Source organism: Lepidochelys olivacea (genome assembly GCF_965140295.1).
Source record: "Lepidochelys olivacea isolate rLepOli2 genome assembly, chromosome: 1".
Taxonomy (NCBI): domain Eukaryota; kingdom Metazoa; phylum Chordata; order Testudines; family Cheloniidae; genus Lepidochelys; species Lepidochelys olivacea.
The window spans coordinates 100,732,938-100,760,732 of record NC_140411.1 but is presented as its reverse complement, the minus strand read 5'-3'; the positions used below and the strand labels follow the sequence as shown (position 1 = coordinate 100,760,732).

Sequence of the window (27,795 nt, the reverse complement as noted above, 5' to 3'; positions counted from 1 at the left end):
GATGACTGGAGAACAGCTAATGTAACACCATTTTTTAAAAAGGCTCCAGAGGAGGTGCTGGCAATTACATGCTGGTGAGCTTAACTTCAGCAGCAGGCAAATTCATTGAAACTATAGTAAAGAACAGAATTATCAGACACATAGATGAACACAATATGTTGGGGGAGAGTCAACCCAGATTTAGGGAAATTATACTGACCAGTCTGTTCTTTGAGTGAGTCAACAAACGTGGACAGGGTGATCCAGTGGCAGCAGTTGCTGTCTCACTTGCTGATCTACTTAAAAAGGCAATGTATTTAGTGGGGTCAGCATACTTAAAGGGGCAATGCGTGTCTCTCTCTCTCTCACACACAAACACGTTGTGTGTCTCTATCTCTCTCTACCATGCTGTCTCCCCCCCCCCTCCATTCGTGCTGCCTTGTGGAGTGTTAGGCTACATTAACAACATGTTAACCCTTAAGGGCTCAGCCAAGTTCTAGTTCATCATTTAGCAATAAGGTATTCCCTGGGAAATATCCTACTCTCTTCCACCCTCTGACTTCACCACCTCAGCCAAGCTTCACAATCATCATTTTCTTAGCTAATAAATCTTTAGTTAGTTTACTAAAGAAATTGGCTGTCAGTGTTGTCTTCGCTAAGATCTGGAATATATCTTGACCTGGGGTACGTGACTGACCCTTTGGGGCTGGAAGAACCTGATGTGTGATGATTTTTGGTTTTAATAACCTTTCATCATAAAGTCCAGTTTGTCTGGGTGATAAAAAGGGGCTGGAGAACTAAAGGGACAGTCTGTGACTCCATTGTGAGTCTAGTATAATAATCCATGAGTGCACTTCTGTTACTGGCTTGGTGAAATCTAATTATAGAAAAATACCACCAGTTTTCGGTGTCTGCCCTATTTTATGACAGTCTGATCTGAGGTTTGCTCTCTCAGCTGCAGCCACATACGAGACAGCATGACAGCTGCCCTTGACTTAAAGGATGCTTATTTCCCTGTGGTTGTTCACTAGAGACACAGGAGATTTTTAAAGTTCAGGGTACCAGAAAATCATTAATTTACAGCCCTCCCTTTTGGTCTTCCTCAGCCTCTCACGTCTTCAGAAAGTGAATGGCAGAGGTTGCAGCACATCTCAGGAAAGTGGGTGTCCAGGTATACCCATTTCTGGATGGTTGGTTGATTCTAGGTCAATCCAGACAGTGGAGGTAGCTGTCAGAAAGATCCTGTCCTTTTTTTCCACTGAGCCTATTGATTAATAAGAACAAGTCAGTTCTTCTCCCTCTGTAGAGAATCAGTTCATAGGGGCAGTTTTTGTCTCTGTAAGAGTGAGACTTTTTTTTACCTCAGACCAGGTTTCAGGTGATATTGCTCTTGTGCAAGACTTCAAGATGTATCTTCATACAATAGTGAGGAATTGCCTGAGACTTCTAGGTCACATTGCAGCTTGTACATACATGACTCAGCATGCCAGACTGCACCTCAGTCATGCAGAGGTGATTGAGGTCGGTCTATCAACCCTCTTATCTGGTAGACATACTTGCTCACGTACCTGCAAGTGTTCTGACATCCCCAGATTAGTGGATGGACTCTGCCAATGTATGAAAGGGGGTTCCCTTTAAGGATGTAAATACCTTTTTAAAAGTTAACAATTTAAACGATTAAAAATGTCGTTTAAAACTGTTAACCATTTAAGTGGTTTGGGCCCATCTGGCCAACATGGATGGGCCTGCTCCAGCCAGGCTGAGCCCACTTCGGCCGGTGCGGGGAATAACCTGTAAGACTATGCTTACCAGTTAACCTTTTACATCCCGAATTCCCTTTTCCCCAACTTTGCCCTTCATGTCTCAGATGAGGATCTCATTTAGGGGATCTCCAAGCTCAAGGTATGTTGTCAGATGAGGATCTCTCACTCTCTCCACATAATGTTTGAGAGCACTGAGCTATCTGTCTGGCCTGTCAGGTGTTTCTTCCCCACATCAGGGAGTGTACAGAACAAGTACTCACAGACAACACTGCTGCTGTGTTCTATTTGAACAAGAAGGAGGTGCCAGATCAGGCCCCTTTTGCCAGGAGGCAATAAGCTTTTGGACTTTCTACATCAAGAATGCCATTACACTCCAGGCATCTCACTTTCCAGGGAGTTCAGAACTGTACGGCAGGCCATCTTAGCAAAACATTCAACAGAGATCACAAATGGTTGCTCAGATCTTATGTAGCAAAGTCCATTTTCCAGACTTGAGGAATGTGGGAAATAAACCTCTTAACCTGACCGAAGAGGAAGTGTAATCTGTTCTGTTCAAGAGCAGGTCAGAGCCTGGGGTCTTTGTCATACACTTTCCTTATACTGTCCTGGAAGGGGAAACTTCTATTTGCTTTTCCCCCCATCCCCTTTGTTTCATGGGTTTTGTGCAAACTCAGGCAGGATCACACTATTTTTATTTTGTTAGTGCCAGCCTGGCCTTGACAGCATTGATTCTTAGATCTTTTGAGTCTTTTGATTCAAGATCCCATGTGTCTCCCTCAGGTCTTGAACATACTTTCACAGGACCATGGCTAGGTGTTGCATCACAGACCTCTCAGCCTACATCTGAGTCCTTGGATGCTTAGTGGTTAACTCCCCAGGAAACTGACTGTTTCTTTGGACTCCAGAATGTTCTCTTAAATAGCTGAAAGCCTTCCCTCTCTTGAGGTGAGTATACCTGGTGGAAGAGGTTCTCTTTGTGGCCCCAGCAGAAAGGAACCTCTGAGACCTTTACAGGCTACCATTCGTTCTGGATTATCTGCTTCACCTAAGCGTAAAAGACTCTATTGGTTCTCTGAGATTTCATTTGGCAGCTATCTCTGTATCCCATCCTCATGAGGAGGGAAAGTCTGTTTCCCAACCCTATGACAATTAGAGTCCTGAAAGGATTAGATAGACACTTCCCACCTGAGAAAGATCCCACCCCAATGTGGGATTCAAATTTAGTTCTTTTAGCTTTAATGGTGTGTCCCCCCACCCTCCTTGAGCCTATGGCTATGTGTATTCTCTCTCTCATCACCAAATGAAGGTAGTCCTCCTGGTAGCTATTACTTTCAACTATGAGGGAGCTTTAGTTGCTGACCCTCCTCCTACAGTGTTTTACAAAGAGAAAGTTTGTGCCCACAGCCTAAATTTATCATGAGTGATGTCAAAATTTCATCTGAATTTAGGAGTTATGTACATAATTCCTGTTTCTGGGATGTAGGAAATCCAGTATCCCCACAGAAAACAGTGCTGCCTGTAATGTGCTTTATTATAAGGGAAATAGATGTAATGATGACCCTTCACCCCCATGCACTGTCAGCATGGGGACTTTCAGCTCAAAATCACAAACCTTCATACTTGAAGTAAAGCATTAAGCATGCTATCTACTATTGCCCTGCCACTGAAGGAGAATCATAATATACTTCAAAGTTTGTTACAAATAATTAAGTGATTTCTTTCCTTGGTTATCGATACCATGGAATTGGAGATTTGGTAAGCCTATCTGTTTTATTACATCACATGTTTTAATGCTACAGTTTCATCAGTAGGTAGCCGAAATCAGTCAGCTAACTTTGTGAGTGCATTGCAGGATTAACATATTAATATATTTGGTTTGGGTCTTCAAGTGAATTCTACCAGCTAAAACTGATCTGAGAGAAGGTAATTGTAGGAGCAGGATGGGGGAAAAATACTAATCTTTACATGTGTAAAATATTAATACATGATGGTGTGTTTTTGACGGCCATTATACTGTGTATTGAGGAATGACTGTACAATTTGTAAGTGTTGCTACTTCATAAATTGATTAATTGAAAAGACAACAATAAAATATTAATCTACAAAAGAAAAGAAGTTCCTTTGGGATTTTATAAAAGGAAGAGTCATCTGACGAGAGTTGTGGGCAAAGCAGATGAATTTGGCAATGTTTTGGGGCTAAAGAGCCAGTTGGATGATAAGGCCAAAGAGAAGATGATTACAGTAATCAAAGCAGGAGACTATCAGGATATGGACAAAGGTTTTGGAAAGTAAAGGCTGATTGTGGAAATGTAAAAGAAGCAATGGGGTTTAGAACAACCTGAACGCAATGAGTAAAGGGAAAACACAAGTCAGGATGACAGACTGATTGCAGACCTGGGACATGGAAAAGCTTATGGAGTTATTCTGTGAGTGGATATAGAAGAGTAAGAACATATGTTTGTGCATGTAAAAATATATTGAGTACATTTCCCATGTTGTGTTTACATTTTTGGTGTATTGCCAGGAAGAGAGATCAGAGAGAGAGAGCAGATGTCAGTCTGAAAGGAGACCAGGGGCGGAGGTGATGGTGGGGGGAAGGTTATGGGAACCTCTTCTTTGTTGTTTATAAAGTTTTTTAGATGGTGGGCCAACTCTGGAAAGTACTATACATGTATTTCAGTCAACTTCACTGGAGGTGCTTGCATGAGTAAAGTTTGCAGGTACAGGCAATTGTCTGTGGTGAAAAGGATTAATCTTACCACGAGCATTTGTCAAAGGATGATTATATAGGCTGAAAAAGTCTTTTCAGCAAATAAAATGATAATTTATGATAAAGCTAGTTTATGAAGTTTATTATACTCTACTTTTGTAGGAGCACAGTTCCCCCGAGAGGTGAAATTCTCTAAGGAAATTAATTTTAACCTGATTTTTGGAGAGTTGTTGGATTGTGGACTAGTCACTGTGTCAAATTTTTGGGAGAGAATTTTGATTATTTTTGCATTATATGCTTTCTAGCAAGTGATTTTTCAAGTAATGTTGTTAGAACTGGATTAATGATATACTACTACTGTAGTTGCTGAAGCTAATTGAATGTAGTTTTGTTAAATGAATTTTGATTATTCTAGCTTAACTGCTATGGTTAGGTTAGACTGTAGGACTCATTGACCAGTAAGTGTGTATGGAAATTTAAAAGGTTCAAGCAGAGATGGTCTAAATGTTAGCTGATTATACATTTCCAAAGGAAAATTTGCTTACAGATGTCGTTCACCAAGGATGTTCTGCTTAGGTGTGTATGCCCTAAGCCTCTATGATCTATGCCCTCTAAAGGGAAGATCTTTTAGCCTATGTTTACATGGGTTACAGCAGTGTCTAAGAATGCCCACTTTCCCTTCTCTTTCCCTAGTCTCTGTTCTGCCTTGGCTGCACAACAGATGATTTTTCTTTTTCTCTTTGTGGCTGAACATGTTAGAAGGCTGACAAACCTTGACAAAAGGACCTAAATGTGCCACGTGCAAAACCACAATGATTTCTTTGATTGCAGGGACCTTTTGGCCAGCTTCGAGTAAGGATTTGTGTTTAGAAGAGAACCTTTGGGCTCGTCTGTATCTCCCTCCCCTCAAAGGGATGGCAGCCCGAGGACAGCTAACATTCATCCTGATGCCAACAGACTTCAAAGGAGGTAAGCATCTCAGAAATGCTCCTGAGCCAAATACTTCTCATCAGTCCTGCACCTCAACTTGGTAATATTCTTCAGTACAGCTTTACCATCTCCCACAGATTTCTGTTCATGGCTCATCTATGAAAATATTTGCTCAGATCTTTTGAAAATTTTTGAAGGCCTCATCAGCTGGTTCTAGCCCCATTTAGGTTCATGGAAATAAACGTCACTATCAACAGCCCTGGTTCATTCAGCTCATAATGTGCTCTCAAATAGAGGAAAGGAAACTTTATACTTCCTGTGGTTTGTACAAAAGTCAGTTATTTCCTGTCCCCCATACCCCTTTTTTGTTTTCATGTTTTGGATCTGTCTCAATACTTGAGCGTCTCTGAATTCATGTCCTTTTGGGATCAAATTGGGAGAAAAAAACAATAAGCATCCCCCTCAATATATGAAATAAAGGATCTGTAAAGGATCTCTGGAGGACTCCCAGATACCAAATCCTTCCATTTAATTCTTTGTGTACAAGCTAGATTGCTAGAAAGAGTTGTTCTACAACTGAATCTCCCAGAAGCAGCATGCACTGCGTTTTATTCTCTTAAGGGGAAATGTGTCCCTGAAGGAACATGTTGCTTGTCTAAGGCACAGTCTTGAGAAATACTTGCATCTTGGTCCAGTGCTGCTGTTTACACCTCCAGAATAATAATTGCTCCCTGGATAAGTTCTTAGTAGCAGCAGACTTTACCTTTTTAAGTTGCCGTTGCTGTTCTTCCCTTTAGAGGGCATAGACTTTGTGGTGAAGAGATAGTTAGCTAAGAAGAATAAATTGTGATCCCAGTCTTAATTCCAGAGATGAAGTCTGCATTAAGATGATTCACAAGAAAGGTCGGATATTATAGGTCTTGCTTTTCTTGTTCTTATTCCAGAGAGCATTATATGAAACAAACTAGGAACAAGACCACATATCCTTCCATAAATGGGAGGAAGTGTTTTTTTATGTCAAATCTTTCAGTATGGTTATCTTTGGGGATGAGTCAGGGCTTTTTATTAATATGGAATTAGTTGTGCATTTGTTGAAGGGAGTGTGTTTAGAGCACATAGTTGGCAATCAGAACTCTCAAGTTATACATCTGGCACTAACATCCTTTGTGGCCTTGGGCAACTCACTTAACCTTTTTTGCTTGGTTTTCCCATATGTAAAATGGGCATACTACTTAATTATCAGAAGTTGAAGCTTGTCATGTTTATATAGCATTTTGGATCCTTTAGGGTGAGAAGTGCAATATAGAGTAATTGCAAAATAGTATTGTTATTTTCATCTTCTTATTACCATCCAGTTAATTTTCTTGTGGAATTCTACCTTCTTAATGTAGAAGATATGTAGATCTGAACTTGATTCTTACCTGGATTTAAAACACAGAAATCTTATGAGACAGTTTTGCAGACGATTGTATTAGGACTTCTGTTTCTCTCCACAGAGTTTTCTGAACATGCCAAAAGGAGCAGGAGCAGCAGATTGATGCTGGTGTAAACCATGTCAGTTTTACTCTGTTCCTGAATATGTTGCCTGGGAAGGATTATGTACAGGTGGATCATAGATGTTTTTCTGTACTATTGAGTTGATCTGTTTATGTGGGATGATGGTAAGGGAAGGGCAGAGAGAGGCATTTTCTCTGCTTTCCTTCTGATTTGTGTGTGTAGCTGAAAACTTTTGTCTAGGCTTTTATGAATATTTCTTTCCCAGTAACTCAGCAAGAACAGAACTAAAAATGAGGATTTCAGAACCCTGGTCTCTTTCCCCATGCTCCTAAAAGGCTGATGGGAAGATATTCTGTGCAAGATTACAGTAAGGTCTTGGAATATGCTGAGATACAAAGCAGGGAAAATAAAAGCAGGGGAGAAGGGTTGCATTACTCCAAGTTTGTAGATTTCTGAAGGCATAGTATTTGGACAACTCCAATTACTGGTAAATCTTGTTCATTGCTTCATAGAGTAATTGTGTTGGAGCACTGTAAAAGTAATATCCTTTGCTCCTGGAGCCTTTAAGGAAACATCTACATGGCAAAAAGAAAAATCCATGGCAGAGAGTGTCAGAGCCTGGGTCAACTGTCTTAACCTTATTTTTAATTGGGTACCAATTACTCCATTTTGGAATGATTAGATTCCTGCTCATGCTTCACTCTGAAAAGAATCGACTATTCTTAGTATAGGTTTCTTGGCATCCTCTCTTGGTTCAACTCTTTCTGTACTCCGCAAATCTTAAGGCTGCACATCAGTTTCCTGGGCTGAGGACACTACATTTCTCAATGTCCTAATTCTCCGTCACCTCCACATGAGGCACAGAAGGTATTTCTCTCAGGCTCTGCTCTAAAACTTGGATGTTTGGTTGCCAAAAGGTGTTGGATGAGTTGTCAAGCAGTAGGGAACACTTTCTAGAGGAGGATTTATCTTTAGTGGTTCAAGAGATATAGGAGTCCATAGCCCTGTCTGCTCATAAAGCTGGCCGTCTTGCTCCTGAAGGCCTAGCTGTTGCCTCTCAACCTCTTCTGACATGAGATCATTAATCTAACCGATATCTCTAATCCTGAATAAAGTGTGTGCTCACCTTTTAGGAAATGCTGCAAAATCATTCTTTTTATAAAAAGTTTTTCTACCACATCCAGAATGACCTTCACAAATATCAACTGTCCCCTTTTAAAACAAAACAAAGCTCACTTATCCCAGGCAGAGTTATTTATATCCTAAAAAAGGCAAAAGAGCCAGAGACTCCAAGAAGTCCACTAAGGATGTGGGTTACCAGTTTATTTTACGTGGCAGGTCCTTAGATACTATGGTAATGGATTGCAGAACAAAACCCTAAAAATAGATAAAGCTTAATAAATCCTTGACAAGCTATACAGTACCTAAAGTGAAGACTTCGAGAAAAGAATTCACAGAAGGATGGGACTTAAGACGCTTCCCTGAACGGACTCAGAAGGATAGGAAGTTTCCCCTCCCAAGAGCTTGGCTAAGATAATCACAGAGATTTGGAGGTGGTTCTTCAGGTGTCCATACAGATTCCACTCCTGATACACATGCGCCTCTTGCACATAAGATCAGATTCCTTTTGAACAGCAGTGTCTGTTATGGTTGTGCCTTTGACCTGGAAACTCTTGTTACCACCTTAGCAGAGTATATAAGGGATAGGGCATCCTCAGCCACCTATCAGGTTCTTTCTTAATGCCCAGGGCTGTGGGACAGAACTCTTCAGTGTCTCTGTCTCTTCAACCTGAAAGAGATTTATTAGCTACAGTTCTAATTTATTAACTACAGTTGTTAGTTAGGTAGCATACCTGTTGGTTTAAAAAAAAAAAACCCTAGACATTCCCTGTGGAAATAGGGCACTGATAGGGTTTTGCCACCATCGTCCTGTTCAGGAAGCCAAAATGGCTGAAGGCAAAGCTCCAGGATTCAGGATCTGCTCTTCCTGTGACTCAGCAATATCTATAAACGATTGTCATGCTAGATACCTTCTGTGCATAAGTAAGAGCTTATGCTTGACTACTGCACATTAACATTCAGAGAAGGTAGACTGAACATCTAATGGAGACTTCTATGGAAACGCTGTCTGACTCAGTCAAGCCAGCTATGAGACCACCTCCTCCTAGACAGTCTCACTCCTCTAGTTGTTCCTATGAGCTGCAATGCTATCTGCTGCCCTAAGCTTGAGGGACGCTTACAAGCTTTGCTCCTCGGTGACTTCCACTTTGATGCAGAGCACGGGCCAAAAGGAGACTCATACCAAGAAAGGCGTAAATCTGCTTCTTCTCTAGGAGACAGAGATCTTCTTCTAAGCCTCGCACATAAGGGGCACAGACAGTCACTTTCTTAAGTAAGCACTGTACTGCACCCAGTACCATTCAAGTGGCTGACCTTGCGATAGTACTGAAAGACTCAGTGCAGACCACTCTGGCACTGAGGAAACTTATGCTGAGCTTTTTGGCACTGAGTATCATGGTGCCCAAGATAACAGAGTGCTTTATTGGCATGAAGGAACCCATTGTAAGTGCTGAAACACTTCTTAACGTTGGCAAACTTTATCATTGGGACTGGTACCGAAGTCAAGAATTCAGAGTGAAAGGCTTTTACTCCCACTCACACCTTGATCTCGAAGAAGAGTATGTGGTGACGCATACTAGATAAGATAAGAATGAGTGCCTTCATTTGACATTCCAAGTTTTGGGTAGTCATCTTAGCCTCCTCCATCCTCTCATCTGGTCCTGTAGACTGGTTCATGGCTCTCAGCCAGGGTGCCTACTTCCACATCCTGATATTCCTGCCACACAAAAACTTCCTGCAATTTATGATAGGAATATCACACTGTCAGTAGAGTCTTCAGTCTGGCAGGAGTCTTTATCAAGGTCCTCGCTGTGGTTGCAGCTCACCTAAAGAGACAAGGAGTCTAGGTGTACCCATATTTGGATGAGTGGCTGACATGAATTTCTTCTGCACAACAGGTCAAAGACTCTGTACCAAAGACCTCTGCCTCTCTGGATGTCATTGTCAAGAAGGACAATTCCACACTGATTCCCACACAAAGCGGCAAATTCATAGGAATAATGTTAGATTCCAAAGTGCCAAAAGGCATACCTGCCACAACAAAGACTTAATGAGCAACCGGTAATGCAAATGAAAACCCAATTGAAGCTTCTGGGACACATGCTGTGTGCAAATATGTCATGCAGAAAGGCTCAGTAGCAAGAATATTAACCACGAGTACATAGTGGGGAATAACTGGGTAAGGCAGTAGTACTACTGAAAAGGATCTGGGGTTATAGTGGAGCACAAATTGAGTATAAGCCAGCAATGTGGTGCAATTGCGAAAAAGGCTAATATTCTGAGGGAGTGGGGAGAGGGTATTAACAAGAGTGTTGTATGTAAGGCACAGGAGGTAATTGTCCCACTGTACTCGGCACTGGTGAGACTTCAGCTGAAATATTGTGACCAGTTTCAGGTCCTATGCTTTAAGAAAGATGTAAAGTCCAATGGAAAGCAACAAAAACGATAAAAAGTTAAGAAAACCTGACCTGTGAGGAAAGGTTAAAAAACCAGACATGTTTAGTCTTGAGAAAAAAAGCTTGAGGGAGGACCTAAATATGTTAAGGACTGTTATAAAGAGGACTGTGATTAGTTGTTCTCTATGTCCACTGAAGGTAGGAGAAGTAGTATTGGGCTTACTCTGCAGCAAGGGAGATTTAGGTTAGGTATTAGGAAAACCTTTTAAACTGTAAGGTTAGTTATGCACTGGAATAGACTTCCAAGGGAGGTTGTGGAATCCGTGTCACTGGAGGTTTTCAAGAACACGTTAGACAAACTCCTATGAAGGATGATACAGGTTTACTTGGTCCTGCCTCAGCTCAGGGGGCTGGACTTGATGACTTCTTGAGGTCTCTTCCAGCCCTACATTTCTAAGATTCTAAACATGTTCATGGCCGCAACACTTTTCCTTTGGACTGGGAAGATCCAGGGGGTCATGATGTCAGACCCTCATGATGCAATCTCTCAGATGTTATTTATTCCTCTCCTATATATGATTCATGATAAACTTAAAAAAGAGACGTCTGACCCATGCCACTTCCAATGCTTTTCCCTGTTGGAAAGCCCTCTTCAGCATAGTGGAAAGGAAGGCTTGCCAAAATCAAGATTACAAGGAGAAATAAGGTCCAAAGTCACAGCTCTCTGGATCTTTTCTTAATCTGGCAGCACTGAATGTCCTCCACCTTCTGGGGCTGATGTCCTTGGAAATCAAACTAGTTCCATGAGTGGTACTCCATTGCCTTCACTTGTGGATCCTGGGATCCACAATTCTATGCTTTGTCAAATCCCACCAGTCACAAGGAGTAATTCAGATGGTGGGAGGGATCAAACAAGCTATCCTGATATCTCCCTGGCTAATTTGCGACTGATATCTCTTGCCATAGATACCAGTCTGAAGGACCTGGGGTACCCCTAAATAATCTCTCAGCCCAGGGATTGTCAATTGTAGAGGTTTTAAAATGGCATATCGGCCGATTGCTGTTGTATGATGATCATTTTGCCCTGTTAGTGTTCTAGCATTGGATCCAGAAATGATTAGTTTTTATTTGAACCAACAATGTGTTTCTATAAACATACGTAAGCAACGAAACTAGAGACAAGAAACAAGGTCTTCAGCATTGAAGCACCATCTTCTCACTTCAAAACTGTGTACCTGGCAGGGTCATTAATATCTAGGCTCCGTTTGTTCCTCGGTAGACTGCTTTATCTTGGCAAATGGGAGCTGTCCTTAGTTAAGATGGCCTTTTCCAAATGGCCACTATCTCCCATTTTTTTCAGTGTGACTGAGGCCACAGGATACCCTCTCTCTGCCTCCTGACAGCATATGGGGCTTCCATGTTCTGTAAGTGTAACTTGATTTCATTTTTATTGGGAAGAATGGGAGGTGATGGCCATTTTGAAAGAGGACATTTTAACTGATGGCAGTATGTGACCTCTAGCTCATTGAGAACTAGGGAAATGGTAGCCATTTTGAAAGAGGGGAATTCTTTCTTCTTCAGGTGGTTGCTTATGTCCATTCCATTGTAGGTGTGCGCGTGCTCACATGCACAGTTGTCGGAGACTTTTGCCTTAGCAGTATCCGTAGGGCTGGCTATGGCGCCCTCTAGAGTTTCACGCTCATAACACAGTATATCAGGCGACGCCCACCCTACACCCTCTCAGTTCCTTCTTGCTGCCTGTGGTGGTCAGTTGGAGCGCCTCTGTCCCTTGCTTCGCAAGCAGTCAGTGGTTTTGTCTCCTATCTCAGCTTTGTGCTTTTAGCTGTAAATAGTTTAATCATTTGTTAGCCAGTTGTTAAGTAGCTGTTGTTTGTTTAGTTAGACTGTGTCCCGGTGGGGACTTTGCCCCAGGCAGGCGTGCCCCAGTCTCTGGGTTTTAAGCCTTGCTCTATGTGTAACAAGCCTATGCTTGTTAGTGACCCCCACAATAGTTGTCTAAGCTGCCTTGGGGAATCCCACATAAAGGAGCGCTGTCGGATCTGTAAGAGCTTTTGTCCTCAGACACAGAGAGAGCATGACATACTTTTCAGGGCCCTCCTGATGCAGGCTGTCCTATGCCCAGGTTTGGAGCTGCCACGGCCCGTGACAGCACCCAGCGCTTTGGTGTGTAGCGCACCGCTGGCACCGGGCTCTTCCCAGCACTGATCCCCATTGCTGGTGCTGAAGAAGAAAACAAAGAAGATGCCACCGAGCAAGCCTGACCAGGAGACTCTGGGCAAAGGACTTTGTTTGGACCTTACACCCACTCCAGAGCCACAAAAGCGCTCAGCCCCAGGGAGTTCCTCCACCCCTCCCCCACCAAAAGGACCCATCACCAACTCTAGGGAGTGGTAGAGGGCCCAAGCCGATGGTGCAGTCGACGCTGTCTCTGCTCCCGGTGTCTGGTGAGTTAAGAGTGCCCCCGCCGTAGTCGGCACCCGTGTGGCAATGGAACTGGCTATGGCTCTCCGTGAGGGCAAGCCTGCCAGCAAGGCCTCACACAAGACAAGCAAGCGCACCGGTCTCCAGAGCCAAGGCAGAGTCCTAGGTTGCCAGATTCTTGGTCTCGCATCGGCCCAGGTCTCTAGCTTGCCTCTACAAGTCATTGGAACCGCACTGCCAATACCCTTCTTTGTGCTGGGGCTCACCCACACGTAGACTATCTCCCTGGCACGCCATTGGTCACCATCACTGAGACCTTGAGGTTGCTCCCTGATGTGGTGCTGCTCTCCCTACTCCAGACACTGGTCGGACCACTCCTGGCACTGGTCACTGGCCATGACGGTGAGCTGCCAGACCCAAGCCTTGACAGCCCCGCCTTGCTCACTGGAGGGTGATGACTTTTCTGGCGCGGAGGCAGAGTTCAGCCCCTCGCCCAGGCAGCAACATGATTGGGCTCCGGAGGGCACGTCCGCGGCATTGGTGCTGGCCTTGTAGCAGGGCCAGTGGCCGACCCAAAGGCCTTATTGAAATGCCTGGGGTGTTGCCATCATGATGATGCCCCACTCCTGCCAGTCCTTGGTTGCTGCATCGGACAGGCCGAAGTCAGCACCCACGGCACAGACAGCACCAGGTTTGGTGCAGGATGCTCTGGTAGCCGTTGTGAGTGAGGAAATGGTACCCTTCCCCCCCACCCCCCCCGAGGTCGCCCTCCCTGGCAGGTAAGGACACCGCTAGACCTCCTCCGGTGGTCCAATCCTCCTCCTCCTCTCCGGACGAGGCAATGGCAGGCCCTTCGAGAACTAGCCCACTGGATGATTTCAGGAAGTAGCAGGCACTGCTCCACAGGGTGGCATTGAACTTGGGCCTCCAGGCAGAGGAGATGGAGGAGCAGACAGACACATGGTTTAATGTGCTCTCAGCGTCCACCCCAGTCTGCGTCACGCTCCCAGTGCATGGGGTGTTCTTAGCTTTGCTAAGACCATCTGGCAAACCACGTCCTTCATCCTGCCCACTTCCAAGAGGGCAGAAAAGTAGTACTTTGTTTCTGCAAAAGGGTTTGAGTACTTATACATCCACCCACCACCGGGATCGTTGGTTGTATCGGCCACCAACAAGAGGGATAAACAGGCCCACCAGTTCCACCCTGAAGAATAAGGAGGCCAAGAGGCTGGATTTGTTTGGTCGCAAGATTTATTCTATGGCCAGCCTCCAGTTTCAGGTGGCGAACCACCAGGACCTCTTAGGTCACTATAACTTGAACTTGAGGAATGTGTCCCACAAGTTAAAGGACTCCATGTCTCAGGGGACTGCCCAGGAGTTCACAACTCTGGTGGAGGAGGGTACCGTGGTGGCTTGGTGTTCCCTCTAAATGGCCTGGGACGCGGTTCATTCAGTTGCCTCGGTGGTAGCCTCAGTGGTGGATCATGCGACACCGTTCTTGGCTCCAGACTGCTAGACTGTCCCAATAGATGCAGGCCTCTATTCAGGACCTCCAGTTTGACGGTATCAGCCTTCTTTCTGACCAAATAGATGCGTGACTGCGTGGCCTAAAAGACAAGCAGGCGACCCTCCGCTGTCTGGGAATGCACACTCCTCAGGCGTCGAGACAGCCGTTCCGACTTCCTCCGCCACCTCGAGAGTGGGTGTCTTGACAAGGGCCTGCAAGGTAAAGGAACATTGGGTTTAGCTGCTGCCGCCCTTCGTCCTCCTGATCTCCTGTGAAACACCAGGGGGACCAGAAGTCCTCATTTGGAGGTTGCGCTCAGGAACAATGCACCAACCAACTGCCCAGATCCTTCCCGCCTGTTCCTCAAATGCCTTTTCCCCTACTGCTCTGCCTGGTCATGGGTTACGTCGGATCGCTGGATCCTGGACGAAGTGGCTCAGGGCTATACCCTGCAATTTTTGGCTGCCCCTGCCTCCCACCCCCACCTACCTCTCTCTCTTCAGAGAACCTTCTCACAAGCAACTCCTCTTTCAGAAGGTAGAGAAGCTCCAGGGTTTAGGGGCTGTGGAGGAGGTTCCTCTGGACCTGGAAGGAAGAGGATTATGCTCCCACTACTTTCTAATCCCAAAGGCCAAAGGTGGCCTTAGACCCATTCTGGACCTGAGTGGTCTCAGCAAGTCTCAAGAAGTACAAGTTCTGCATGGTCTTCCTGGCCTCCATCATCCCTTCCCTGGATCCAGAGGACTGGTACGCCGTGCTCTACTTACAGGACCCTTGCTTTCATGTCTCCATATTCATGGGACACAGGCGTTTCCTGCATTTCATAGTGCCTGGGCCCCACTTCCAGTTCATGGCGCTACCCTTTGGCTTGTCCTTGGCCCTCAGGGTGTTCACGAAATGCGTGGCGCTGGTAGCGGCTTATCTGAGGCATTGAGGAGGGGTCCAGATCTTTCCGTAACTCGATGACTGGCTCATCAAGGGCAGGTCTCCGGAGCAGGTGCAAAGGACCTTCGATCTGATGCATTCCACCTGCAGCGATGTGGGTCTGTTAATGAACACAAAAAAGTCCACATTAACACCAGTCCAGTGCATAGAGTTCATCTGAGCCATTCTCGATTCCATGCGAGCCAGGACCTTCCTTCCGGAAATGTGCTTACAGGCCATGACAGACTTGATCTCCCACATAAAGAGCCACCAGCTCACCACAGCCCATGCATACCTTCGACTCATCGGCCACGTAGCCATATGCACATATGCGGCCAGCCATGCCTGCCTTCATCTGAGACCTCTGCAAGAGTGACTGGCCTTGGTCTACATCCCCAGCAGGCACCCTCTGGACTGAGTGGTCACGGTGCCAAGTCACGTCCTCTTGTCTCTGGACTGGTGGCAGGATCTCAAGTCAGTGCTGCAAGGATTCCCTTTGCGACCCCGTCTCCGTTGCTCATCCTGGACTCGGATGTGTCTGATCTGGGCTGGAAAGCCGATCTGGGCGAGCTTCATACCCAGGGCTGCTGGCTACAAAATGATTTAGCCCTTCATATCAATGTCAGGGAGCTCAGAGCTCAGGCTTTCTTGCCCCACCTGAAAGGGAAGGTGGTGCAGGTCCTGATGAACAATACAGCTGTGATGTATTAAATCAACAGGCAGGGTGGTGCCAGGTCTTCAGCCCTTTGTCAGGAAGCGCTCAAACTCTGGGACTTTTGTGTATGGCCATTCATCTGGTAGCTGCCCACTTGCCCGGAACTAAGAACGTCCTGGCAGATCGCCTCAGCAGGACTGTCTCATTTCGCCACGAATGGTCCCTCCATCTGGAGGTGGTCAGCCTAATCTTCCGCAGCTGGGGAACTCACCAGGTGGACCTGTTTGTCTCCAGGCAGAACAGAAAGTTCCATGTGTTCTGTTCTCTGCAGAATAGGGAACAAGGCTCCCTGTCGGATGCCTTTCTGATCCCGTGGTTGGGAGCACTGACGTGCGCCTTCCCGCTGGTGCTGTTAATCCACAAGTTCCTGCTAAAGGTGAAGCAAGACAAAGCGATGGTTATCCTCATGGCCTTGTCAACACTGGTTCGGCATGCTGCTGAGTCTTTCGGCAGCTGCCTCTTTGGTCAGATCTGCTATCACAGAACCACGGCAATCTGCTGCATCTGAACTTGGTGGCGCTACACTTGACAGCCTGGCTACTGCTTGGCTAAATCAGGACAAGCGGCAGTGTTCCTCTCGTGTCCAGCGGGTCCTCCTGGGCAGCAGGAAACTGTCCACCAGGGCTATCTACATGGCAAAGTGGAAGTGGTTGGCTTGTTGGATCATTACATTCGTCCAGAAGAGGCCCCACTGCAAGACATCCTGGACTATTTGCATCACCTTAAGCTCCAGGGCCTGTCACTATCTTTGATCAAAGTACACATAGTGGCCATTTCGGCATTGCACCCTCCATTTCAAGGCAGGTCGTTCTTCACCCATCCCATGATGGTGCAGTTCCTGAATGGTCTGGAGCACCTTTACTCACATATCTGGGACCCGGTTCCCCCTTGGGACCTGAACCTTGTGCTGTCAAGGCTCATGGGGTGGGGGGCTCCTTCGAGCCCTTGGCTTCCTGCTCCCTCCTACAATGGAATGGACATGAACAACATATCTCGAAGAACAATGGTTACAAAAAGGTGGGTAACTATTTTTTTCTCTGAAGGAGGTTTAGTTCTTCATAGTCTCCTGGCAGATAAAATTTCAGTTATGAAAATACCATAAATAATAAATATTTCTTTTCAAAAACAACACATTGCACCAAGAAAGAGAAGGAAAAAAGACTAAATGGATGAGAGTACAAAGCAATATGAGGTACAAAAGGGACCGAAATTTGGGTATGGATATTATGAAGGAAAATGTGGAGTGATGTAGAAGGGAAGGGGAATCTGTGCTATGAATGTGTGTGCAGAGCTGGAGCGATTGATTTTAAATAAACTATTTGAGTCATGATTTAAATCAGCAAGTTGGAAACCTCAAATTAAATAAACAGTTTTAATCTTGTTTAACTAGCAAGCACAAATGTAAGTTATTTTCTTAAATTGAACCTCAATGGTTAGTAAAATTTGGTGCTACTTCTTGCTAACCAGGAGGACACACTATACACACATTTATTTACGCAAGAATATAGGTTAACCTACATGCATTCAGATTCTTAATTTTTACATTTTTTTAATTGTTAGAAAATTATAAATTATATTTTTTCAACTAGTTAATTGCTTTAATAATTTAGTTAACAGTAGATAAGTTATCTGATTGCCTGTTGCAATTGTTAGTTCCTTTTACTCATTGCTGGTGTGACACTGTTTGGTTCTCTTGGATTCAAATGTTGCCCCATATGCAAGGGAGCTATCCAAGCCTCAGATGGACACTGAGTGCCTCTGCTATCTGGGAGAATCACATATTCACAGCAAAGATGCAATTTTTAAGTTCATCAGTTCTCGTGTCAGGAAGGACAGGGAGTCTTGCCTTCAGGTTTTCCTGATGACTAGGTGTATGAGGCCCCACTTCTTAACCAGGTTCAAGAACCTCTGCAGGGATTTGGAGCCCAAAAGCAGAAATGCTGGCTCTCTGCCTTCAGGACCCCCTGTGGTGGCTGCCCAAACCACAACCACAAAGACTACATCATTCTTGGGTAGACCACAAGGAGCCAGGGGCCCCGTGGTAGATTATTTAGTAAGCTTTCCTCTAAGAGGAAAACCTCTCCATAGCACTGCATATCCTATGAGGCTTTGTGGCTCAGAATGGTCCCCACTGAAGCTCAGACTTGTGCCAGAGCTTATTCACCTGGCACTGAAAATCATGCCTTTGAGAAAGAGCTTGGCACTGATCCTGGTGCTGTCTACTTCAGTAGCCTCAGTGCTGACACTGGAGCCAAGCCATCCAGGGCAGAGCACTAAGGGCCCTTCCTTTAATGAAGATTGTGATACCACCACAAGAAAATCTGGATCCAGCCCACCTATCTGCATTACCTCATTTTTTTGCATCATACAAGTACTTGACAGAGATGGATTTGCAGATGCATCTGGAACCAGTCTCTCTTGTTTTTGACTACAGCTGGCGCAACTCCACAGACCTCCCAAGATCCCTCCTGCTTCCACTCCAACCATAGGTAGAGAAGGAAGAAATGAAGAACAAACACCAGAAGGTGACCACCTGGTCCCCATGACTCTATCCTCCTTGTCCCCTAATCAAGCTGTCATGCCAACAACAACTCCACAATTGGATGACTAAAAGGATGTCCAAGATCTATTTAAAAGGATAGCGGAGGCCCTCCAAATCCCCATCAGTGAGGTACAGGACCAGACACACAAGTTAGTGGACATACTTCAGGCCTCTTCAGCAGGAATAAAAAGCTCTCCTGGTCAATGAGGCTATAATGGACCCTGACAAAAATCCTTTGGCAGATGCATGGTTTGGCATCCTCTACTAAGCATTGGAATTCTTTTACACACACAGAGAGAAGAAGGGACAACTCAAAACCTTACCTCTGCTCCCAGACCTGCTGTCTCAGAACTAGAGACAGTCCTACACCCAAACCTGGGGGGTCCCTTTCTCTCAAGCATGGTGACTGGATGGTTGTTGTCGATAGAGCAGGCCTATTCCTCTCCAGTTAGAGAAGTTGTAATAAGCAGCAGACAAGAATTAACAAGACAGAGCTACATGGCACACTTTGAACCTATTTCCTTTTTTTGCCTGCTACACCTTTCCATAAAAATGGAACTTTTAATTGCAATAAGTTCTGCCAGAAGAATAAGGGAGCTTCAGGCACTGATGGCTGACCTGCTGTACACCGTGACCATCACAGACAAGTATCCAGGAGAACACACCCTAAACTTCTCCAAAATAGCGACAGAATTCTACCTGAATCAGCAAATACATCTACTGGTATTCTTCTAAAGACTTATCCATCCAAGTCTGAGGCAACGTTGCACACGCTAGCCAACAGAAGGCCCTGGTTTACTATTTAGAACAAAACCCTTTGGAAAATCACCAAGGCAGCTCACCGCCATTGCAGAAAGGTCGAAAGGGTCTGCATTTTCATCTCAGAGACTTATCAAACTGGATTTACGACTGTATCAAAACATGCTACTAGGTGGACAAGATAGATCCACCATCCACAATGAGGGCTCGCTCCACTAGAGCCTAGGTTGCATCAACAGCATCACTGCGAAATCTGTCAACGTCAGATACTTGTAAAGCAGCTACTTGGGCATTGTTATGCACATTCATGAGATGCTATGCCCTGTCTGAGGCCTCCTGGTCTAATGCCGCATTTGGTAAAGTGTTTCTTCATTCACTGCTTAGGTAACTACTCTGAGATCCCACCTCCTTAACAAAATCACTGCTTGGGAATTGCCAGCAATGGAATGTGCATATTGATGAGCGCTTGAAGGAAAATGGGAAGTTACTTACCGGGTACAGTAATGAGTTCTTCAAGATGTGTTGTCCTTATTCATATTCCACAACTCACCCCCCCCCCTCCGTCCCCTCTACCTAGAAGTCCCTATGCTGGGGAGTCTGCGGTGAGGAGGAACCGAGTAGCGGCGAGTGTGCTTTGCGCTTATATGCCCTTGCTGCAGAGCATGAGGACTGAGGGGTGCATACATGCCATATGGATATTGTTGATCAAAAAGATGCCAATCTCAAGCTCGTGAGGCACATGCACTGCCAGCAATGGAACATGCATATAAACAATACATCTCGAAGAATTCTAATTATAATACCTGGTAAGTAACTTCCCATTCCAGGTGCTTAGCCAGTCATTTCCACCAGTTCAGTTGTTTCACTTTCTTTAAAACTTCAGCAGCAAAAATATACTGCTTGAGTATTACTTTTTTTATTGTATTATTTTAATTATAGTAAGTTTAGACCTTAATATAGGTTGCCATAATTTCAAAATGTATATGTAATAGGTCTGTTTTAAAAAGGAAAAATAAATTTAATGTAAATCTGATTTAATAACATAATTTTTTATCCACTCTAGCGCAGGACAATGTGGGGCATGCAGGAAGGACAGGAAACTGGGATGTACCCTCCAGTTATTTCATGTTGCTCTGATGATACAAAACATAATGGTAAACCCATCTTAATTGACCCTTTGGCTCTGGCTGCTTTGTGCTTTTGCAAAGTGACATAGTCATGGAGTTTAAGGCCAGAAAGGACCACTAAAACATCTAGTTTGGCCTCTTGTATATCACAGGCCACCAACACTACCCAGCCATCTGCACACTGAACCTAACTATGAAAATGAGATCAAAGTAAATGAGACCTATAGGAGACTAGACAATTGTGAAGAAGAGGGACCAAGGTGCACCAGTGCTCAAGGCCTCTGTAATGCCAGATAAATGATTAAATGATACATACCCAGATAATCCTGGCAAGTGACCCACACCACATGATGCAGAGGCAGTATAGACAGTGCTTTGAAGTTCCAGCTCACCCCCTTCCGTAGGCTTCAGAGACCAAGCTCCAGAATATGCTACAACTTCAAAGTGATGTCTATACAGTTATTTTTAGAGCGCTAGCATGAGACCCACCAACCCAAGACTGTCAGCCCAGGCTGGGAGGCTCACTCCAAAATGCTGTGTAGACATACACCGACGGGCCTCGTTACTTTTGGCCGGGGTAAGCATATTATCTGGATGTCTCTGCTGAAATAATCCACAATGGAATAGTTATTTACTGACACTTAAGTTGTCATTAAGTTTCACAGGTAGCACACAGTCAAGATGAACTGGGGAAGTTCATGCCCGTGTCAGTTATTGTTCAGGTTTGCAGGTTCAAGAAGACATCACTTTTTTTCACAACTGTGATGGATTTAGAGTTGCTGTGTATCAAATTATGAATACTGCATGTTGACTTGGTTATTGAGATGTTTACTTTGTGAATATTTTGGTTTGGTTCAATAGGCTGTTTGGAAAAGCAGGTAGAAAGGAAATGAAAGGTTCAGGGTAAGCCACTTCTCAGCAAACACTTTAAGAGTTAAGGGACAATAATAAAACTATTAGTTTTGATTATTTTATTTCTGCCTCCTGCCAACTTGCAAAACTGGTTTGGACCAGGAAGGGTCAAAGCCTGAGAACACAAAAGAACAAAAAAATGGTAGTAGAATTAAAAGGGACTCTTTCTCCTAAGAGAGAGTTTGTACTTATTCAGAGGAGCCAGACTGAGACACATGACCCATCTGGGGTATCTAGAGGAGTTAGGGCTGACTAGTCACCAGTAAACGATGGTGGGACTTTAGGTAAGATAGACATGCCCATAGACTGTTTGCTATTTTTAGAATCCTTTTTTCTCTAAAAACCTTTGTTCTGCTGCTAAAATAAACAATACTTTGTCTTATCGCCATACCAGTGGTCAGACTCCTTAATAAAAATGCAAGCTCTGGAATTCAGGTGAACTTGCAGGGTAAGAACTGTGGATACATGGTACTATTGCACACTTAGACTGGGTCCAGGGCTAGAATTGTGAAATTCCACCTAAAGATAGTAAAGGTGCAAGGTCCAATAACTCACAGTATGCATTCAGAGAGACCAAAAAGGGGAAGTGTGTAGTTAATCCTAAAACTGTGACAATAAACATAAAGTATAGAAACTTAATTTTTTAGAAAAATATAAAAGATTAGAGATTTTGCTGTATAACTTTTTGACAGGGTGTTGAATCTGCCTACAGTTCTACTGCTATGGACTCACGTATACTTGCTGTTTTGCCTATGAGTTATTAAGGTCTCAAATAAGTCTTTTTTTCATTTAGGGTGCATTTTTGTAATTCTTTCCTTGCCATCTTACATGGCAGTGTTCAATTTGTGAAGGATATATCTTTACATTTTTACTCCAGAGCTTTTCTGAGTATTTGTTGATTGATGCACAGAACTGAAAGAGTTTCAGCATGGTATCAAAACCTGAAAAAGAATGGTGACGTTAGCATAGCTTAAAAATACCTTTTTCATGAACTAAATGCACTGAAGGTATAAAATAGGTTTGTGGTTCTAACATAAATCATAAGCTACCTTCTGCTGGACGAGATATAGAATAGTGCTACTGTTGGGGGTGTGTTTTAAATAATGAGGTAAAATTTTCTAATACAGTTGTTTAGGTTAGAGACTAGGGAGGATTGTGAATGACTCTTCTAGGATCAAATATCATGGAGTGGTTTTGTCAACAAGCTGGAGATGAAATTCATTGTAGAGAAATGTCATGCACATTGGACAAACAGTTTAAACTGTACACATGAGGGTCATCAATTAAATAAAGACAACCAGGTTTAAATTATAAAATGATCTGGACAAACTAGAGAAATGGTCTGAAATAAATAGGATGAAATTTAGTAAGGACAAATTTTAGGAAGGAACAATCTAGTTGCAGACATACAAAATAGGAGATGACTGACTAGGAAGGAAAGGGACATGGGGATCTTAGTGGATCACAAACTAAATATGAGTCAACAGTGTAACTGTTGCCAAAAAAAAAAAAAAAAAGCAAACATCGTTTTGGATTGTATTAGCAGGATTGTTGTAAGCAAGACACAAGAAATAATTCTTTTGCTCTACTCCATGCTGATTAGGTCTCAACTGGAGTCTTGTGTCCAGTTCTGGGGGCCACTTTTCAGGAAAGATGTGGACAAATTGGCGAAAGTCCAGAGAAGAGCAACAAAAATTATTAGCTTTCAGAGTAGCAGCCGTGTTAGTCTGTATTCGCAAAAAGAAAAGAAGTACTTGTGGCACCTTAGAGACTAACAAATTTATTTGAGCATAAACTTTTGTGATCTACAGCTCACTTCATTGGATGCATGCAGTGGAAAATACAGTGGGGAGATTTATATACACAGAGAACATGAAACAATGGGTGTTACCATACACACTGTAACAAGAGTGATCAGGTAAAGTGAGCTATTACCAGCAGGAGAGCGGGGTGGGGGAAACCTTTTGTAGTGATAATCAAGATGGGTTGTAAGAACGCTTGATAGAGATCTTGAAGGTGTTTGTCTCTGTCTGAGGGGTTGGAGCAAATGCGGTTGTATTGTAGAGCTTCGCTGTAGACAATGGATCATGTGGTGTGGTCTGGATGAGAGCTGGAGGCATGTAGGTAGGCATAGCGGTCAGTAGGTTTCCAGTATAGGGTGGTGTTTATGTGACCATCGCTTATTAGCACCATAGTGTCCAGGAAGTGGATCTCTTGTGTGGACTGGTCCAGGCTGAGGTTGATGGTGGGATGGAAATTGTTGAAACCATGGTGGAATTCCTCAAGGGCTTCTTTTCCATGGGTCCAGATGATGTCATCAATGTAGCGCAAGTAGAGTAGGAGCATAGAGGACGGAAGCGTTGTTAAGGAAGCGTTGTTCTAAGTCAGCCAAAAAAGTCTAGAAGGCATGACCTATGAGGGAAGATTGATAAAATTGGGTTTGTTTAGTCTGGAAAACAGAAGACTGACGGGATATAACAATTTTTCAAGTACATAAAAGGTTGTTACAAGGAGGAGGGAGAAAAATTGTTCTTAACTGCAAAGGATAGGACAAAAAGCAATGAGCTTAAATTGCAGCAAGGTAGGTTTAGGTTGGACATTAGGAAAAACTTCCTTACTGTTAACGTAGTTAAGCAGTGGAATAAATTGCAAGGGACTTGACTGGAAAATCTCTCGACGTGCCTTCCAGTTCTGTGATTCCCCTTATGTGTGTGTATGTACCCGAGTCTGGGGGAGGCTGCGCCCCTCTCCCTGCGCTGCATCTGGGATATGGGGAGAGGGGAGTTTGACTTTTTGGGGGTCCGAATCCTTTCCCTGATCCCTGTGCATGTCAGGATTTGTCCGTCGGTGGATGTCAAAATCCCTCTCCCTACCCTGCAGGTGAGCCATCATTATTGTAAAAAGCGTTTATCCTTCTGGATGGGAGCTGAAGATAGGCATGCTGGGAGTATGTAGCAAGAACACATTACTGAGATTAGGGTGAAGAGCTGAGAACAGACATGCTTGATGCATCTCAGAGATTCTCAAGCACGGTGGAGGACATCCAGTGAGATGATTGGATCTGTTCACCCCTCTCAGAGCTATTGTTTCAGGCTGCATTCACCTCCAGGGAGGTGTTCTCATTGATATGAGAACATCACAATGAGATGAATGGGCCACTTCATATCTCTCATAGCTTCCTATGCTGAAGATGAATGTGTAGAGCAACTTTCCAAATCACTACAATTAAAATGAAGATTTTTCTGTTTTAAAGGACAATTCTTTTAAGTACCCTAAAATCTTCATGCTTATTCAGATTTTGCTGGAGTTTGCTCTCTCTCATCGGGACATGGGATAGGATTAGTAATCCAAATTTTGGGTCTCTTGAATCAAGAAGTTCCATGAAATATAGACTCTTCTCCCCACCCCCAAATAGACTTTCCTTCAGTTCACAGATTCTATTTTTTTGTCCGTGCCTGGCTTCTAAGTGCTAATGGCTTAATGGGACTGGAAGGGGAAGGCAATCTTGAAATGGTGGCAGGAGTTCTGTTGTGGGGGGTGGTGAGGGAGAAAGGTGGAGGGGGAGAGGCATACCATATGCTTAAAGTAAACTACCATGTCACAAAACTAAAATTTTGGGGGCATAGATCATGTCTGAGATTAATTTCACTGGCTGTCTTAGTAATTACATATTCCAAACATTTCAAAGCATAACCATCATTCCCATGCCACAATAACAAAGTGTGTAGGGTAGAGATGAGGGGAGGATTTAGGAATCTCATTGCAAATGTGTGGCCTAGTGGAGAGAACAGTGCACTGGGATTCATAAAACCTGGCATCTATTCTCAGCTATGCCACAAGTCAGCTGGATAACCTTGATCAGGTCACTTCTCTTCTTCTCTGTGCCTCAGTTTTCCCATCTGTACCATGGGGATGACAACATTTCCCTCTTTACTAAAGCACTTTGAGATGTACTGATGAGAAGTGCTGTGTAAGAGTAATGTATTATCATCATTACCTGGCCACAGTAACAACTCAGCTGCAAACCTACATGATAATTACAACTGCCTGAAAGACCCTGAACTCCTACCAGCAACATTTCTTTCTGTTTAAAAAAATTGAGGAAATTCACTGACAAAAAACATAACCTTCACACAGAGTTAGGGTTGCCCAGTGGTGCCCTTCTAGAATGTCAGGTTCAGCAAAACTCAAATTTGTGAAAACCATGAAATACACTCCATGGAACCTAACCTCTCCCTTCTTTGAGTGAGGCCCCAGTACACCCATGACATGTACACTGTCTTTGCACTGTACTGGACAGGAGCTACCTATGTCTGCCCTACTGTCAAACACTTAATCTACTGCACAGAAGGGACATCATATCTGCTACATATTACATGGTCTTTTACATCCCTCTATTCTTATGCACATGATGCCATCTAATGCTATACTTCCACTTTAATTAAAGACACCGACCACTCTCATCTTCCTCCTAAGTGCAAGATGGTCTAAAGGTCCGGAATGGAGACCTTGGCAGACAACTTCACTTGTCTGGCAAAATGGAACGCTCAATAATAAAAGTAAAGCTCATCTGTGCAGAAGACAGATGCTCCTCTGAGAATGGTCAGAGACTGGAATGAACTCACTCTAAGGAATATCAAAAAGTTTCCATTCTAACTGCAAGGCACATTTCTTTGAACTTGCCTTCTCTAATAAAAAACACAGGTATATTTAACAAACAAACAAAAAATCCCAAAAACCCTACAGAAACAAGACACTCCACTAAACACACATCTCCCTCGGGAGAGAGGACGAGAGAACACACATAGCAGTTGTGTAGTCACTTTGCTCAATGCAGCACTACTGGCAGGCGCTCACATTCTACAATAAGCGTGGTATGTAAACCTATATAGCATAGAACAGCATTGCTGACAGTCCTCATGGCAGGAAGACCCCTGTGCCCTGCTACTCCTTAGAGCTGCACAATGTAAGGCATACTAGGTCTCCCAACATACACATGGATCTTTTTCCTCTGGTCACACACATGGGTCAGGGAGAGGGGCTAATACCCCTTTTGAAGGAGCACAGACCCCCCAGATGGCCTCATATTGCAATCACAGCTCTTCTAAGCTGCTCCAGCCAATTCCTCCAGCACTCAATACAGCTACACGTATGCAGTGAATGCAGGTGGAGTGCATGCCAATAATTCCCAGTGGCTATGGTCAGCTCCATGGGACAGAATTACAGTTGTGTGGACATGTATCTTAACTCTTCATTTCTTGATTTTCAGAAGTTTTTATGCTTAACTTGACATACGTCTTTGGGTAGTGTCCTTATGGGTGCTTCACTGTAGGTATGCTTGAGTACCTGCACTGCTGATCAGAGAACTTTGGTAGCAGTGTCCATTAGGCCAACACATGCGCTGTTTCTCCTTGTTCCCTACCATGAGGCTAGGCAATGCACACGGGCTAACCCCCTCAGATCCTTCTCAACCGCCCCGGCTAGAGACAAAGCTATTAGCAATCCCTTCATGACCATTACCTTTTACTTTTCTGTAGTTAGTCTCCCCATTCTTAATTGTACCTTCTGCTGCTGCTTTCTTCCTGAATAAACATCCAACAAAAAACACCAACTTTATCCCCCACCCCCTGCTTTTTGGAGACCCTTCCCCTAATAGGGTATGCCCAGTTCACAGGGCTTCAAGAAGTACCTCTCTTGCAAAGAGGTCATCCTGTAGCAGACAAGCACTCCAAGTGCATACGCTACCTCAGGGAAGGCCATGTTCCACAGTAGTATAGTCTTTGCCAGCAGCTCAGACCCAGTTCTCGAAAGGACAGGGAGTTGAGACAGAAGATTATCTTCATGGAGGCAGCCCTTCACCCCTTCACGGACCCATACTGAGAGTCACCTGGCAGAAGTGAGTCTTTTCCACAGCTCTCATCATCCAGGGACTGAGTCAAAGAAAACAGTTGCTGACCCCTCTCACAAGTCATTAAAAAAGAGAGCAGAAAGTTTCCACAGTGAGCCCTGAGCCAGCTGTAAATGATCTCTGGCACGCTCTGTATCCTTGGTACTGTTGGAACCAAGACAGTCCCAGTCCGGTACCCATGGCTCATAAAGATCTGGATTGGCAGGTACTGTTGACATGCATAAGGAACCAATAGGCACAGGCACTGAGTCAGCAGCACCAGAGGACAAAGACAAGAGGCAGTACTCCACTAAGAAGATGCTGCCAATATGCGCTGTACCATCAGCACAGTCACCGATCCCCATGCAGCACTGGAGCAGTGGGTGAGGGCAAGATCTCCAACCCGCTTGGTACTGCCAGTGGCACTGAGTCAATTGGTACCATTGGAATTCCGGCACTTGAGACACATCCATGTATCTGACGTACTGGAGTCTTCTCTTCTTGGTAATGGGATCTCGACATAGAGTCTTCCCTTAGCACTGGAGTCGTCTTATGCTAGCTTTAAAAATCCCTCCTGGCCAGAGGA

The 27,795-nt window shown here is 44.3% G+C and overlaps 1 protein-coding gene across 2 annotated transcripts in view; it reads left to right on the top strand.

The window, feature by feature from the left end:
- The window catches only part of STK24 (serine/threonine kinase 24), a 128,847-nt gene that overhangs the window by 37,437 nt on the left and 63,615 nt on the right, over positions 1–27,795 (top strand). Inside the window, exon 1 of one of the 2 annotated variants that reach the window (XM_084636924.1) lies at positions 5,295–5,421. The exons of the other annotated variant lie outside the window; for it this stretch is intronic. The gene's annotated coding sequence lies outside the window, so the exon portion shown is untranslated. Of the gene's footprint in view, positions 1–5,294; positions 5,422–27,795 lie in introns of those variants that run through there. 2 annotated transcript variants of the gene reach the window in all.